Here is a 12040-nt window from a genome sequence, read left to right as displayed (position 1 = left end):
GCTACTGAATGTTACACTACAATCTCACCCTGAAATAAGAGTTTGTCTGGAGGAGTCTGATACTGTGTAATCTTGAGATGTGTGCCATTGTAAAATCCTGGAGGAAAATATCTGTGTGTCTTTCCTCTGTTGTGCTCTCCCAAGTGCTGAGTGTTTTGTACTCAGTCACTTAAATGCCACTGATGAAGATGATGTTTATTTTAAGGTGTGCTTAATACAGTGTCTCCAGTGCTTAGTACAGTGCCTGGCATATAGAAAGTTCTTAGCAAATACCATTAAAATAAAAATCATATACATTCATTAATTCTTTCAATTGTATTTATTGAATACTTAGTACAGAGCACTGTACTAAAAGTTTGAGATTACAGTACAGTGGTAACAGTGAACAGACACATTCTGCGTTAGTCAGTCATCAATTGTATTTATTGAGTGCGTACTGTGTGCAGATCACTGTATTCATTCATTCAATGGTATTTATTGGGAGCTTACTATGTGCAGAGCAATGTACTAAGCAATTGGAATGTACAATTTGGTAATGGATAGAGACAATCCCTGCCCAGTGATGGGCTCACAGTCTAAACTAAGCTCTTGGAAGAGTAAAGAGCAACACTATAGCAGGCACATTCCCTGCACACATGAATACATCCTTCTGATAGTGGTATAACCCTGGGCCTACTCTGAACAAAAGTCATATCCTAAGAGGAGGTCAGGATATGGGTAATTCAAGTGCTGAGTAGAGGGGGCAGGAAAATTGTTTGAAGGCTTTAAAGCAATTAGTACAGTATTCTGCACATAATGAACACCACTGATTGACTGGGGTCCCAAGAGTGAGAGTACATTGATAACAGCAAGAATCTATCTTTGCAGACAACAATGATGAAGGGAGTATTAGTCATATGGCATTCTTTTGCAGCACCCTCATGCATGCATAGGATCTTACCACTTTTTAGAGTCATGGGATGGAGAAATAATTTTCCCAGGCAGAGAAGAGGGCAAAGTTAAGTGGGTCTACTAAACTCTTCTATATTATAGGCCCCCAGCCCTTACTACAATATTCCGCAAAGAGTAAGGGCTCAATAAATACCACTGAGTGACTTATTGATTAACATTGGTGGAGTTTAAAGAAGATGTAGGCAGTGGGAAGGTCATCAGGAGCATTAGTGGACTGAGGGGTCATGGTGATGTCAGAGCCATTGCAGGGCTATACGACAATGTTTGGATCAGTAACATCTTAATGTGGAGTTTCTGGTGATTAATACAGATCCCTCGTGTGTGGAAAAGGACACACCCGCCAACTCACAGCCCTGGGGTCTATTGCTGCTAAAGTGGAATAATAATCCTTGGACTTCCCACTGCTAGCAAGGCTATTATCTATAAAGAGCAAAACCTTTTATGAAATTTTAACAGTTGTTCCAGGAAATTCCATGCCACTGAGTCCCATGGTCCAAGGAATCTTCCCCTGCAATGGGGAGGTTGGAAATGTGGTGAAGGTGCTGCTCTCTCAGGGACCACCCAATAGACCCCAGGATCCTGATGAAAAGAGCATAGGACATATAACTGCAGCCTTCTCTGCCTGCCAGGCCAAGTGCTGGATTTGAAATAACTTTGGTCTTGTCAGCTTAGCTCTAGGACAATAGAATTTGCTCAATTACAAATTCTTGAAAAAAGTGGGAAATTAGAGTTTTTATGCTAAACTAGAAAGCTGTACTTATAACAATGACCTAATCCTCACCCAATTTAGATAAGACTGTTGGTATATTGTTCACTGCGGATATTATTGTTCACCACGGACATCTGCCCTTCTGTCAAGGGTGAAGCTTTTCAAATTAAGAGAGAGAAAACTATTACCCAGGAGATGGCATCAAGTGTCTCATTATAATCTCCGACTGACATTAATCATTTCAATTTCACGTCACAATCAGCAGCCGGCCTCTCTGGTCTGTTAAAATGCTTTTACTGTAGTCCCCATTAACTTCTTCTGTGCCAAAGTGCTTGCTCAGTGATTCTAGCAGAATCACAAGAAAGATACAGTGTCAAGATCAAAGTGGAGAGGAAATTTTATTAGTCCGAAGTCTGGGATACGATTTACTCAGTATAGATACATTCATCCTCCTTGCAGACATAATGTTGAAATTCAGGGATTTAAAACAATCTGCTCAAAGCATCTTTATGAATTTCCTGGGAATTTGACCATTTTCAGCATGAATTGCAAGTGGTGAATAATAACACAAATGAATTGTGTTTAGGAGGAAATAAAGTGAACAGATTTTTTTCTTCAATTTAGCAAAATAAAATTAACTTATATATTTTTATGTAAAACCAAGCACAATTTAGGCTACTTGGACAAAGCTATGAAATGGAGACAAAAATACTAGTCTCTACCTTAGACACTCACAGTTCCCCACAAAGTCTCACTAATAAAAACTCCAAAATGTTGTTAACTAGGAACCTAATTGAATATAGGTTTTTTTGATAAACAGGCTATGTGGAAAGCAACTATGTGTAGATGACTGTACCAAGACGTTGGGAGAATACACTAAAGTTTAGACACAACCCTCTCCCTCAAGGAGCTTCCAATCCAGTATAGGCGATAGATATCAAAATGTTTACAGTTAGGGGGGAAAATGTAGAGTCAAAATCTTGATAGTGAATTTATGCTTATTTGAGTGCGAACAGTAAAATTGAGATACTATATTTATATATACTAATTTTTACTGTTTATGCTATCGGTGAAAATGGTACCTTAATACTAAGGTTGTAGGTAGGAGGATTCCCTCACTCAGGATAGCAACTGGAGAGTTTCCAGTACTCTACCAGTCTCAGCTAGGGGAGGGAGAGTCAAGCAGAGGCCTACCCATTCCATTCCTAGCTTGAACAGAGGCTAGAAAGTGAAAGGCAATGTGGTACAAGGCAAAACTCACCTGGACTGAGCAACAGTGGCATGGGAGAGAGTCGAGGGCAAAGACTCAGGTTTACAGCATGGAAGAAGGCAGTGGTAAAATGCTTCCATATTTTTACCAAGAAAACTCTATGAATACACTACCATAATGATTGCAGATGGGGGAGGGGTGTTCTGGGAGAGATGTATCATGGAGTCACTAAGAATCAGAGACAGCTCAACAGCATCAGACAAGACAAGCTAGGAGGCTATGACTTGAGGAGTAGAAAGTTAATTAGGAAAAGTCTCCTGAAGGAGGCAAGATCAACAGGTGGATCTTATATGGGGAGAGCTATGGTTTGATCGATTTTGAAGTGGAGGAAATTAATGATCATTGATAACTGTGGTATTTATTAAGCACTTACAATGTGACAAGCAGTGTGCTAAGCTCTCAGGTAGATACAAGATAGGTCAGAAACAGTTCCTGTCTCCCTTGGAATTAATAATAATGTTGGTATTTAAGTGCTTACTATATGCAGAGCACTGTTCTAAGCACTGGGGTAGATACAGGGTCATCAGGTTGTCCCATGTGAGGCTCACAGTTAATCCCCATTTTACAGATGAGGTAACTGAGGCACAGAGAAGTGAAGTAACTTGCCCACAGTCACCCAGCTAACAAGTGACAGAGCCAGGATTTGAACCCATGATCTCTGATTCCCCAATCTGGTCACCTTAGGCCTAGGACTGTATTGCCAAACACATGGTATTCATGTCTGTATACAGAGAGCTGATTCACGTAGCTACTATATGGATCCAAGTGACAGTACAGAGTGGCAATGAACTGGAGTTAGAAACCATTACTCAGCTTTAAATGATGGAAAAACCCAAGGCACTAATGACTTAGAAAAAGAACTAAATGATTAATGTCAGTGAATCATTCTGCCCATCCATCTAATTATATCTATCTATCCATCTCTCAATTATTCCATCATCTACTTATCAGCTACTAATCATCTCCTTAGTTTTTCTGTTCTTTTAGCTCCTACTAGTCCAGTTCAGTTCAGTAGGATTTATTAATCATCAACTATATGCAGGGCACTGTAGAAGGTACTCTCCTTGCCCTCAAGGAGCTGAATGTAATGAGTCAGAAAGATGTACTTTGTAAATGCTTAGTTTGCACCAGGCACTGTATTAAGCACTGGGTTAGACACTAGCTAATCAGGTTGGACATAGTCCCTGGCTCACATGGGCTCAAAATCTTAATTTTACAGATGAGGGAGCTGAGCAGAGAAGTTGTGACTTGCCCAAAGTCGCACAGCTGACAGGTGATGGAGTTGGGTTTAGGACCCATGACCCCTGACTCTTAAGCCCGTGTTCTTTCCACTGAGCCATGCTGCTTCTCTGAGTCACCAGTTTGAGGGTTATATATAGGAAATAGTATAGTCTTGTGAAAAGAGCATGGATTTGGGAGTCAGAGGACATGGGCTCTTATCCCTGCTCTGCCATATATCTGCTGTTTCACCTTGGGCAAGTCACTTCACTTCTCTGTGCTTCAGTTACCTCATCCGTTTAATGGGGATTGAGATTGTCAATCCAACATGGGACAGGTTGTATCCAAACTGATCACCTTGTAGCTATCCCAGTGCTTAGTATAGTGCTTGGCACTTAGTAAGCACTTAACTAATACCACTATTATTATTATTATTATTATTATGGCAGAAAAAGGGGTGTTTTCTGCTATTTTCTTAGAAGGGACTGCTGCCTTTTCCCTCCCAAGATTTTGAAGTGACAATTGGATTTTCTTTCCTTTACAGTATTATACTTCAAGGTAAATACTTGAAATTAATTTTTTCACTGAATAGACCCATTATTGAACAAATTAACTAGTCATTCATGCTACTGAATTTCGACGGCACATGGCAAATGGGATGACCAATTTTATCAAATGGGATATATGAAAAAAGCAGAGCTTTAAAAATTATTTTAAATGCTATTTAAATTGCAACTATCTTGATCTGTTCTAGAAAATACTTCAGTCCAGAATATGCTTGCATTGCATAGTGGGAGTCAGAAGGTCTTGGATTCTAATTCCGGCTCCACCACTTGCCAGTTGTGTGTGACCTTAGATAAGTCACTTAACTTCTCTGTGCCTCACCTCATCTATAATAGATGGGGATTAAGAGTGTGAGCCCGGTGTGGGACAGGGACTGTGTCCAATTTGATTAATATATATCTACCCCAGCACTTAGAACAGTGCTTGGCACATAGTAAACACTTAACAATTACAATAATTATCATTAATTATTAAAACTTAGATCTAAAGCACATTAATTATATACCTATGAAACTCTGTTGGGAATGGATATATCTTGCAGGGTGAAATCTCTACAGGCAGAGAGATTAATAGATTTAATGCATGTGGCTCTTCCCATAAACACAAGCCTGGAACAGGACCCTTAAATCCTTTCTAATTCTAGCAGAATCACATATTCCTATCAGTAGGCAGAGCTGGTGGGGTGAATAGTTTATAGGTTGAACTTCTCAAAATCATGGGCTTTTTTATACCAATAATGTAACTCATTTCTTGAGGTATGTATGCATAGAGCCAAAAAAAAAAATATTTTCTCTCACTACATCCAGTACTCAATTCTCCTTTATTAGGACTGTCCTAAAAATAATAATGACTATCTTCCTAATTGGAGCCACCTCAGAAGGGCAAATACTCAATTCATCTATGGTCTAATACTACTGAATCCAGAACTCCTAAATACAGAGCAATGTAATAAGTACTTATGAGAACACATTAGGGACAAAGCAAAATAAATCCTTAAGAAGGAGGCAAGCAGGCATATATTTATTTACAAATACCTCCTGGGCTCAGGAGGTAAGTCATAATGAAATAGAAAAATAAAGTTTCTATTTATGTATCAATAGTATCTACTGAGTACCTATTTTGAACAAAGCAGAGTACTAAGCTCTTGGTAGAGTTCAAAAGAAGTAAAAGACACATCCTCACTCTTTTTTTCATGGTATTTGTTAAACACATATATGTGCCACACATTGTACTAAACATCGGGGTAGATCCAAGCTAGTCAGGTAGGACAGAGTTCTTATCCCACATGGGGCACATCATTTTAAACCCCCTTTTACGGATGAGGTAACTGAAGTACAGAGAAGCTAAGTGACTTACCCAAGGTCACACTCCAGACGGTGGAGGAGTAGGGATTAGAAAACAGGTCCTTCTGACTGTCAGGTCTGTGATCTGTCTATAGGTCATGCTTCGCCTCACTAACATTCACTTGATAAATTGATGTAGCTATTATTTAGCAGTTTTGCTTTTATTTTTGTGCTTAAAGGGTAGTCAAATGCTTAGTACAGTGATCTGCACACAGTACACACTCTACTGTTGGTGAGAGTTCTTTAGAAAACTACACTGTCCTCTTTCAGGTGAAAGGGTAACAAATCTTCCATTTTCTCTCAATGTGAAAACATTGCTTTTTATATACTGACGTTACTTATTTTTTATTCACCAAGTTAATTTTTCACCTTATGGTGAGATTATGTACCTTTTAAAAACCTTTTTTATCTGTCCCTCCTCCATTTTAAACTACTCACAGAGGTGGAATGATTTTGGTAGGGTTTGTGTAGGGTCTGCCCAAGGGAAAAAAACAAAAACCAATTCTTAATTGCATACCCAAGCGACACATAATGTTCTTAGTGCTTGTACTTTGACATTTAAAGAGTTTATTATGATGATACATGTGCAAAGGTCCTTCTCATCAAAGAAATCAGAGATTATTGTTTCAATGGCCAACATGGAAGAGTGAGTTTGAATATTACTATTTGAAAATCCACTTATAGTTTCTTAGGCTAAATCCAGGGTACTGTTTAAGCGAACTATACATGATAATAATTGGGTAAGCACTGGAGTAGATAAAATATATAATAATGTTGGTATTTGTTAAGCGCTTACTATGTGCCGAGCACTGTTCTAAGCGCTGGGGTAGACACAGGGGAATCAGGTTGTCCCACGTGGGGCTCACAGTCTTAATCCCCATTTTACAGATGAGGTAACTGAGGCACAGAGAAGTTAAGTGACTTGCCCACAGTCACACAGCTGACATGCAGATTGGACTCCATCCTGTCCCACCCAGGGCTCATAGTTCAAGAAGAAGGCAGAGCAGGTATTTTATCTCCATTTTACAGATGAGAAAATTGAGGCACAAAGACATTTAGTACCTTGCCCAAGATCACACAGCAGGCAAATAGATTCTGGAATAGAACCCAGTTCTGCTGACTATCAGGCTCATGCTCTTTCCACTAGGCCATGCTCTTTCTCTTAAGTTCTCTAGGTAGGAAACCCCAGCCCTGCCTGTCCCAGGAAGGGAAGAGCTGAAGGACTTTAGGATCCTGCAACTGTTATAAGAGGTCTGGGCTTGCCAAAGAAAATATTTCAGTTGGGGATTAGGGCTCATAGTCCCTTGAAACATTACAGTGACATCATTTATCCCCAAGTACCATTACTGGCCACCCAAGGGGTAGAGAATAAAGGTCGGATAAAGGTCTCTGGTCCTCAGAGATATAGTCAGACATGAAGAGGCGAAAGAGAAGAGAAAGACAGATGGAGAAGAGGAGGGTAAGGACAAATCTAGCCGGTTCCCTGGTCTCTGGGCCCAGGAGGTATGGTTTAGTAGAAAGCAAAGTAGTGTGGCCTAATGGTCAGAGTGCAGGGCTGGGTGTTACAAGGACCTGAGTTCTAATCACCATTCTGCCACCTTGTGTTTTGTGTCAACTTGTCCAAGTCACATAACTTCTCTGGGTCTCAGTTATTTCTTGTAAAATGGGGATTAAAACTGGAGCCACATGGTCTATGTCCAACCTTATTAGCTTTCTATGCCTGTGCTTAGTACAGTGCTTGGAACATAGTAAGCACTTAACAAATTCCATTAAAAAAAAAACCACAGAATTGGGAGTCAGTAGACCTGGGAGCTAGTGCCAGCTCTACCAGGAGTGTGATGACAGAATTTTACCAACTTCTTTGAGCTTCAGGTTCTTCATCTTTAAAATGAGGAAAAGATACCTCTTTTTTTCCAGCTGGAAAGGAATTTGGAAGGATAAAGTAATTGCTATGCAAGTGCTTTGGGGAAAAAAACACTATCCAAATTCAATTCTTATTGCTAAATGGTTGTCAAATATAGAAGAAATATTATACATGTAACAAAAATAGCATTCTGCAATGATTTTGAGAGTAGGTGTACTTGCTAAATGGAAGCTATTCAACATTTTATTTCCAGGGAAAGACACACAAAAGAATCACAAATAGCAAAGGCTAGTTTACTGGGCATTGGCCATCTACAGCAAGTCTTCTGACCTCCATCCCTCTTACTGTTCTTCTCCACCACCTATAGTATGGCTCCCAACTGTTCAATTGCATTTATAGAGTGCTTAATGTGAAAAGCACTGTACTAAGCACTTAGGAGAGTACACTATAACAATAAACAGACACATTCCCTTTGCACAACAAGCTTACAGTCTAGAGGGGGAGTTTTCTTGGTTTGAGTACCAGTGGTCTTGTCTGATCTCATTGTAACTGGCATTAAGACCCGGCAGCCTTTATAAGAGTTCTGGCCTCGCCTCAGTGCCACCAGGAAATATTTCAACTGGGATTTATGGATGATAGTGCAATGACATCAACAATCCCCAAGTACCATTGTTCAGAGCTCTGCACTGCTGAGATTTTAAACTTTGCAAAATAACATAACACCCAAGAGTGGGTGAGTTATGGGTTCTAAATGCCATCACTTGTGTGGTCTGGTTATCAGCTTCCTTGACCACCAAATTCCCTTGAACAGCAAGCTGGTCCCTGTTCAAAAAGCCACTATCTCCTTAGTGCTAGCCTGATCTCTCTAGAAAGGGTATCCAACATTACCGTTCGTAGAGAAGCCTCCCACCACTATCTAGCAGCAGGTCGGGTATAACTCTCCATGGGACCATGAGGAACAAAAACAACATTATCACTTCAGCTGATCAGTTAAAGGGGCAAAACCTCTCATCACCCCATGACAATGGAGCCTATGTGTATCCTGGGATACATTAAAACTCAAGTCCACTTTCCTCTGGGCCTAAAATTTTTTTGACAAAAAGATACGATCCAATTTACTTAGGGGATCACTTAAGATCCTGTTTGGCAGGGATCGTAATGAGAAATAGCACACTGACATTCTCTGCCAGTCTCTACTTAAAAGCCTGACACTAACCAGAGAAAAAGATTAAGCAAAGCTGATTTCCTCAGAGCAGTTTACTCCAGGAGGCCATTTTTCAGGATAAGGTTTAACAATATAATATTTTCAATTTTAGAAGGCTGTTAGTATGCCCCACTGTGGTATGTGCATATTAATTGGTTTTATGTTGAAGGCTACGGTGTGAACCTCTCTGTATGTCCATTATTCTAAATTCAAAATAAAGGTCTATTCAGCATCTTTAGGGACACTGTATCCTTGCAAAAACAGCACAAAGAGCCTCCAGTGTCTTGTGCAATTTTTCCAGGGAAAACAATAGCAGGTTATGATGTCTAAAACACCTTCACTTGATTTTGAAAATCTTTTTTTGGATCATTATTAATTCAGTGAAGACAAAACTGAAGAAAAGTTTTCAAAATGATCTGTTTATTGTCTAATATTGTCCAACTCCAAGATTTCCACTCTGCAGTCCCCAAACAGAGGCTTTGAGTGGGCTTAAATGTCAAAATCTATAATGGTCAATATACAATATAATACGTTAGTAGCAGTTGGATTTTCTGGGAGGGGGAAGGGTTGGATTTTAGCTGACTTTGCCTGTGTTTTGAAAGTGCCCCACAAAGTGTTTATAATTGATGTTTCCTCTGGTAAAAGTTGTACTGTGAGGAATGCTATTACCAGTCAGATGTAAAAGTTAGAATTGCTTAACTCCTTACTATCTTTCTTTCCAATAGAGGATAACTCCCTAAAAATTGTAAATGTACAAATACTGTGCCAAGATAAAAAGGAAGATTCTGATACATTGTAGTTCAGAAAAGATAGCATTGATAACTGGGAAATATTAGAACTAAAAATCAAAAGTCACTTTTGAAATTGTATACTCCTCAAGTGGGAACTGTGTCTTTTGTTTTTAGAGGAGTTACAAATATATACTGAACACTCATTGTCCTTGGAGAAACAGAACAGAAGCATGAGACATACTTCCTGCCCAAAAGGAGCATACATTTTAGTGGGAGAGACTGGCATGAAAATATTTACCACTAGAGTAATAATAATTTTGGTCTCTGTTAAGCACTTACTTTATATCAAGTACTGTGCTAAGTGCTGGGGAAGAAAGAAGTTATTTGGACACAGGCCCTGTCCCTCATGTGGCTCATGGTCTAGTAAGGGGGAAAACAGCTATTTAATTCCCATTTTACAGAGTAGTGAAACAGCCCCAGAGATGTGAAGTGACTCCCAAGGCCACACAGCAGACAAATGGAGAAGCCAGATTTAGAATCCAGGTCCTCTGACTCACAGGCCCATTATCTTTTCACTAGGCTACACTGTCTCTTTAATTAGTAATCAGAACAAATACAGTGACTATACAGTTAATCATACATATTACATTAATGCTGAAGGAGGATATTAATAGATGGATATGTAAGTGATGTAGGTGATTAATGTTAGGTTAAGTACTGGGAATTGGTCAAAGGCAGCTTGTTGGATGAAATGAGATTTCAGGAAGTCTTTGGAGGTGGGAAGACCATTTTTTAGATTAGGTAGGGAAGGAGTTTCAGGCTGGTGAAACATCATGAGCAATGGACCAAAGACAGGAGAATTGAGAAAGATTTATAACGAGAAGGTTGACTTGAGAGAAGAAAAGAACAGGATTGAAAACAGTCAGTGAAAAGGGATGATATAAAAGATTTTGTGGAGTGCCTTGAAACTTGAGAAATTTTTGCTTTTATCTGAAGGTAAATGGTAAGTCACTGGATGGTTTTGAGGAGAGGACAGATGGCCAGTGAGTGACACATGAAGAAGTCAATTTTACCAGGGGTAGTATAAATTGGAAGAGGGACTGGTAGTTGGAAGACCAGCTAAGATAGAGTTGCAATAGTCTAGCTATGATTTGACAAGAACTTGGACTATGGTGGTCGATGTCTGGATGGCCTTGGGAAATGTAGGAAGAACTAGGAAGGTACAGCACTAGCTTGAATATAATAAAAATAATAATGGTAGTATTTGTTAAATGCTTACTATGTGCCAGACACTATACTAAGTGCTGGAGTGTATATAAACAAATCAAATTGGACATAGTCACTATCCCATGGGGGTCTCACAGTCTCAATCCCCATTTTCCAGATGAGGTAACTGAGGCACAGAGAAGTAATGTAATTTGCCCAAGGTCACACAGCAGATAAGTGGTGAATCCAGGATTAGAATCAATGACCTTCTGACCCCCAGGCCCATACTCTATCCACTGTGCCATGCTGCTTCTCAGTATTTAAGAATTTTAGAGTTGGAAGATGATAAGGAGTTAAGAATGACATCTAGGGTTGTGGGATTCTGGAACTGAGGGGTGGTTTTGGCATCAACAGAGATGACAAGTGTGAGCATCCAATAAACTACAAATTTCACTGCTGCTTATTTCCAGAAAAGCTTCATTGATCATCCTCCGTCTGTTAAAAGTATGGTCTTAAGATCTGCTCATTGGAGCTTCCTCTGATTGGCTCCCACTAACAGAATCTGATGAGAGGTAACCTCTGTCATTCTGCCTGTTGATCTGCAACTTCCAGATTTATGCGTGGAAGGAAGCAGGGGGAGGAGTGAGGGGATAATAGAAGCAGTAGCTTTTTTCAGTAACGTATACCTAAGATTCTCTAAACCTCTAAAGCCACGGACATGAACCCCAAGCTCTGACAGCTTTGCCAACCCAAAAACTGAAAAGTGGAGGGGAAGCTTTTATAAATAAATAACTAATTTATGTATATTAAAGCCTGTCTACCCCTATAGACCTTAAGATCACTGTGGACAGCGATTGTATCTGTCTTTTGTTACAGAGTACTCTTCCAAGTGCTTAGTAGCAGAGAAGCAGCATGGCATAGTGGCTAGATCATAGGCCTGGAAGTCACAAGGTCATGGGTTCTAATCCAGGCTCTGCCAC

This window comes from Ornithorhynchus anatinus, chromosome 4 (assembly GCF_004115215.2).
Source record: "Ornithorhynchus anatinus isolate Pmale09 chromosome 4, mOrnAna1.pri.v4, whole genome shotgun sequence".
Lineage (NCBI taxonomy): Eukaryota > Metazoa > Chordata > Mammalia > Monotremata > Ornithorhynchidae > Ornithorhynchus > Ornithorhynchus anatinus.
The sequence above is the reverse complement of the archived record's forward strand: the minus strand, read 5'-3'. Positions refer to the sequence as shown.